Here is a 6000-nt window from a genome sequence, read left to right as displayed (position 1 = left end):
CTGCAGCCGAGCGTAACTACGCCCAGATTGACAGAGAGGCCCTCAGCCTGGTGTGGGGGGTGAAGAAGTTCAATCACTACCTGCACAGACAGAAATTTACTCTACTAACTGATCATTAACCTCTTGTCTCCATTTTCAACCCTAAGAAGGGGCGTCCCGATAATGACAGCACAACGGCTACAGAGGTGGTCCCTTTTTCTAGGGGCACACCAATATGACATCGAGTACAAAGGAACTAAACAGCATGGGAATGCTGATGGATTGTCGCACCTACCGTTGCCGACGGTGGAAGAAGCACCTGCAGTGGATCCTGTGGAGGTATTCTACTCGACCATAGTCGAATGTTTACCTGTGACGAATGCAAACATAGAAAAGGAAACACGAAATGACCCAACACTCTCCAGGGTCTATGATTTAACGGTGAAGGGATGGCCAGCACATGGCGAACCACTGTTGCCAGCATTCTCGCCGAGAAGAGAACAGCTGTCAGTGTGCCAAGGAACCTTGATGTGTGGATCCAGAGTAGTAATTCCACCCAAATTGAAGGATAGAGTGCTCAATGAGCTTCATGAGGGTCATCTGGGAGGGGTAAAAATGAAGAACTTAGCCAGAGCGTTTGTGTGGTGGCCGGGAATCGATAGAGAAATCGAAGAGATGACCAAGAGCTGTACAGGATGCCAGAAGGTCCAAAACGCCCCACCACAAGCCCCTCTACATCCATGGGAGTGGCCCTCATCTCCATGGCAAAGGGTGCACATTGATTTTGCTGGTCCATTTATGGACTCGATGTTTTTAATTGCGGTGGATGCACATTCAAAGTGGCCAGAGGTAATAAAAGTGTCCTCAACCACCACAGAAAAAACTATCACAGTCTTACGAACCATATTCGCCAGAAACGGGCTGCCTGAACAGATTTGCTCCGACAATGGACCACAGTTTGTGTCTGAAGAGCTCCGGAGGTTCTTAAAGAACAATGGTGTTAAGCATTACACATCCGCCCCATATCATCCAGCCACCAATGGATTGGCTGAGAGGTTCGTTCAAACATTCAAGAAGGCTATCAAGGCAATGTGTAATGAAGACATACCCCTACAACACAAGGTGGATAACTTCTTGTTTGCCTACCGGAATGCGACCAAACTCCAGCCATGATGTTCTTCAATCGAAGACTAAGATGCCGCTTGGATTTGGTTAAGCCAAACATCAGAAGAGATGTGGAGAACAGGCAGTTTCAGAATATGAATGAAAGGCCAACCAGGAGTTTCAAGATAGGTCAACCAGTTTTGGCCCGGGACTACCGCACAGAGAAATGGCAGCCAGGAACGATCTGCACACAGCAAGGACCTCTAATGTATACCGTGGACGTTGGAGAGAGCATTGTAAGACGCCATGCTGACCAGATTCTAGAGTCACTGGAAAACGCCAAATCTACACCACGATCCTATACACCTGGTGATGAAACCAAAGTACCAATTGCATCTACCTCAGAATCGGTAATATTGGAAGCAGACGAACCAAACAACGACGTTGATCCCGAATCAACTTTGCCAGAAGAACCTGATACCCCAAAGCGGCGTTATCCGGACAGAATCAGGAAGCCTCCTCAAAGACTGAATTTATAATTGATTAACTTCAGCTAATGTATATAGCAACTGTAATTGTAAATATGTTATTTAATTATTAATCGAATGTTATGTACTGTTTAGCTAAAAGGGGAGGAATTGTAGTGTATGTACCTTGAAGAAGGAACTATATTCTGCAGCCCCTGTATACTGCAGTACCAGTATTGACCACCCCTGTATATAAGCCTGTGTAGTAACTTTGTATCGTAGTTCCAGTTTTGTCTCCATTCAGTAAACACCTGTTATAACCAACTTCTGCAGTCCGTGTCTCAATTACACACGGACATTGCAGCGACGCCCTGTGGGTTTCGTGCGCTGCTCCTGCACTGCTGCCAACGCCACTCTCTGCGGTCCTCGTGGCAATGGCAGCGCCTCGCGTTTTCCTGCGCGCCTCTCTCTCCCGTTGATGCTGCTCGGCCCTTGAACACCGGCTGCGCTCTGCTCTCTCTCGCCTCTCTCCCCCGTTGACGCTGCTCGGTCCTGAACACCGGCTGCGCCCTGTGCGCTCTGCCCTCTCTCTCTCCCCCTTCGACACTGCTCGGCCTTTTTCTGTGCCGCTCGGTCGGGCTCTAGCCCGTCGCTGTCCGGGAAGGGTCTGCGCAGTACCTGTTGCCAGCCCGCTTCGCTGGACCACCGTGACTGGAAAGCCAAGCCTGGCTCTCGACAGCCTCCCCTGCAATGCTCAAATCTCCGCTAGATGACTGGGCGGTTGCCCGTGGTCGACGTCCATGCTTCTGGACTCGACCTTCTTCCACTGTTCTCCAGGAGCGAATCCCTGGGAGGTGATGCAGAGTTGCAGGTAGGTTCGAATCTGCTCGTCGCAATGTTATGTCCGTGTATCTTAATGTTGTGTCCTTCAATAATCAGACAACAGACGGCAGGGAACAATTCAACAGGTGTTTACTGAATGAGGGTTACTCTAGAACTAACTGTACAGATCACTGCTCAGGGTTTATATATAGGTGTGGTCACTGCCGGTACTACAGTATACAGGAGCTGTAAAAAGTCGTTCTCTCCCTTAAGGTATATATACATTACATACATTACAGTAATGACCAGATAATCTGTTTTTGTTATGTTGGTTGAGGGAGAAATATTGGCCAGGATAGGCAGCAAAGGTGGGTAAATGGAGCTGAGGTGCAGATCAGCCATGATCTAATGGAATGGCGGAGCAGGCCCGAGGGGCTGAGGGGCCTACTGCTGTTCCTACAAGATCGTGTTACTTCAAGAATTAATACAATGATTTGGTTCTTTTTGAAGGGAACTAATTGTCTCCAGCAGTGTGCACTCTTGTATCCTGTCATGGGTAATGTCTGTACGTTTGAAGTTTTATTTGCAAGAAATTGATGATGCAGAAATGCTTAAAATCTCTGGTAACCCAGAGCTAGGATGTGTTCCGCTCTGCCTATCTAAGCCAACACACAGAACACGCTGTCCTTAATGGGACGTACCTATGTTATCCTCTCCTTTGGCTGCTGTGTGAGGGCAGATCAACAAAGAAATTACTTTTGGCTCATTTTTTTCTCTCTGACTCCTGCTTCAGGGTCCCGAGCCTAATAATCATTTTCAAATCCTGTGCCATTAGTGAAAGAATCGACAGCGCAGCAGTCCTTGTGCAGACTACACATGTCCTGACAGCTGGGCGGCTCAAAGATGCCCTTTGGAGTAATATCTCCTCTGCTCGCTATCACAGGTCTTTGTAACGGTACAAATTGGCCCAGCCACCGGAGAAAGGGCTGCAACGTTCCGTAAAAATGTCGCCGTCACCCAGGGCAACCAGTCTGACCTCAATCTGAAGAATTCCGAATATCCAAACTAATCCGGATGTTATAAACATGCATCTACTGAGGATACGTGAGGTGGAATACGGAGAATACCAGGAAAGGATGAACAGGCCGGGTCTCTTTTCTCTTGAAAAGAGAAGGCTGAGGGGATGAACTAATAGAGGTCTTTAAAATTATCAAAGGTTTTGATAGAGTGGATACAGAGAGAGTGTTTCCACTTGTGGGGAAGAGCATAACTAGAGGCCATCAATATAAGATAGTCACCAAGAAATCATATAGGGAATTCAGAAGAAACTTCTTTACCCAGAGAGTGGCGCGAATGTGGAACTCGCTACCACAGGGAGTGGTTGAAGCAAATAGTATCGATGCATTTAAGGGGAAGCTAGACAAGCATATGAGGGAGAAGGGAATAGAGGGTTATGCTGATAGATTTAGATGAGGAAAGACGGGAGGAGGCTCGAGTGGAGCATAAATACCGGCATGGACTGGTTGGGCCAAATGACCTGTTTCTGTGCCGTATATCCTGTGTAATCTTATGACTATGAGACACATCACCCAACCTCCCACCACAATGATACCCGCCTCAGTCCGAACCTCCCACCACAGTGATACCTACCTCAACCCCAACCTCCTACCACAATGATACCCGCCCCAGCCCCAACCCTCCCACCACAGTGATACCCACCCCAGCCCCAACCCTCCCACCACAGTGATACCCACCCCAGCCCCAACCCTCCCACCACAGTGATACCCACCCCAGCCCCAACCCTCCCACCACAGTGATACCCGCCCCAGCCCCAACCTCCCACCACAGTGATACCCGCCCCAGCCCCAACCTCCCACCACAGCAATACCCGCCTCAGCCCCAACCTCCCACCACAGTGATACCCACCTCAGTCCGAACCTCCCACCACAGTGATACCCGCCCCAGCCCCAACCTCCCACCACAGCAATACCCGCCTCAGCCCCAACCTCCCACCACAGTGATACCCACCGCAGGCCCAACCTCCCACCACAGTGATACCCACCTCAGGCCCAACCTCCCACCTCAATGATACCCACCTCAGCCCGAACCCTCCCACCACAATGATACCCACCTCAGCCCGAACCCTCCCACCACAATGATACCCACCTCAGCCCGAACCCTCCCACCACAATGATACCCACCTCAGCCCGAACCCTCCCACCACAGTGATACCCGCCTCAGCCCCAACCTCCCACCACAGTGATACCCGCCTCAGCCCCAACCTCCCACCACAGTGATACCCACCTCAGGCCCAACCTCCCACCACAATGATACCCGCCTCAGGCCCAACCTCCCACCACAGTGATACCCGCCTCAGCCCCAACCTCCCACCACAGTGATACCCGCCTCAGGCCCAACCTCCCACCACAGTGATACCCGCCCCAGCACCAACCTCCCACCACAGTGATACCCGCCCCAGACCCAACCTCCCGCCACAGTGATACCCACCTCAGTCCCAACGTCTCACGAGTGATACCCACCTCAACCCCAACCTCCCACCAGTGATACCCGCCTCAGGCCCAACCTCCCACCACAGTGATACCCACCTCAGCCCCAACCTCCTGCTACAGTGATACTCATCTGAGGCTGAGGTGGGTATCACTGTGGTGGGAGGATTTGGGCTGAGGTGGGTATCACTGTGGTGGGAGGGTTGGGGCTGAGGTGGGTATTGATGTGCCTCAATAAATCCGAGACTCGATGTTAGCGAAACAAAACAAGGCTTTTATTGACTTAGAAGGTAACACACAGAGGAGAATGTATCTTCCATCCAGAGGTCTGCCGTACTGGATGTGCTGCAGGCTGGGCCAGCTTACATAGGAGCCAGGTATGGGCGGAGCCCTACACACAGTACAATACAATGGAAATGAAACTGAAACCAACCACAGTCACAGGCAGAGAAATACTGATGAGTGATGAATGGAATATTTCATCACATTCACCCCTTCTATAGATTTAGTCTGTTCGGGGGTTTGATAGTCCTCTGCGACCGACGTGGCTGTTGTGGTGCCGCGGGTGTCGGCTGGGTGTCCCCGGTGGCCTCCTGGGTCTCTGCCGGGGGTGCCGCCAGGGTTGTTGACGGGGTAGTTGGTGGGGGTACCGTTGGTCGATGTTCTTCCGGGGGTGATGAAAGAGTAGTGGGTGGGTAAGAGTTGCTGTGGTCGTTGTTGCTGCTGTTGTCGTGGTTGTTGTCGTTACCGGCTGGGGCGACGTCTGTTATGGACACGGTGTCCTCCCTTCCGTCGGCGTGCCGGACATACGCGTATTGGGGGTTGGCATGGAGTAGGTGCACTGACTCCACGAGAGGGTCCGTCTTGTGGCTCCTCACATGCCTTCGCACGAATACCGGACCTGGGGTGGAGAGCCATGACGGCATGGATACGCCTGAGGTGGATTTCCGGGGAAAGACAAACATTCGCTCATGAGGCGTGGCATTAGTGGCAGTACACAATAGCGACCGTATCGAATGGAGCACATCTGGGAGGACTTCCTGCCAGCGGGAGATAGGGAGGCCTTTGGTCCTTAGAGCTAGAGTGATTGCTTTCCATACTGTCCCGTTCTCTCGCTCCAC

This window comes from Somniosus microcephalus, chromosome 25 (genome assembly GCF_052327205.1).
Source record: "Somniosus microcephalus isolate GS21.2 chromosome 25, FLI_Smic_1.0, whole genome shotgun sequence".
Taxonomy (NCBI): Eukaryota; Metazoa; Chordata; class Chondrichthyes; order Squaliformes; family Somniosidae; genus Somniosus; species Somniosus microcephalus.
This window is presented reverse-complemented; position numbering follows the sequence as displayed.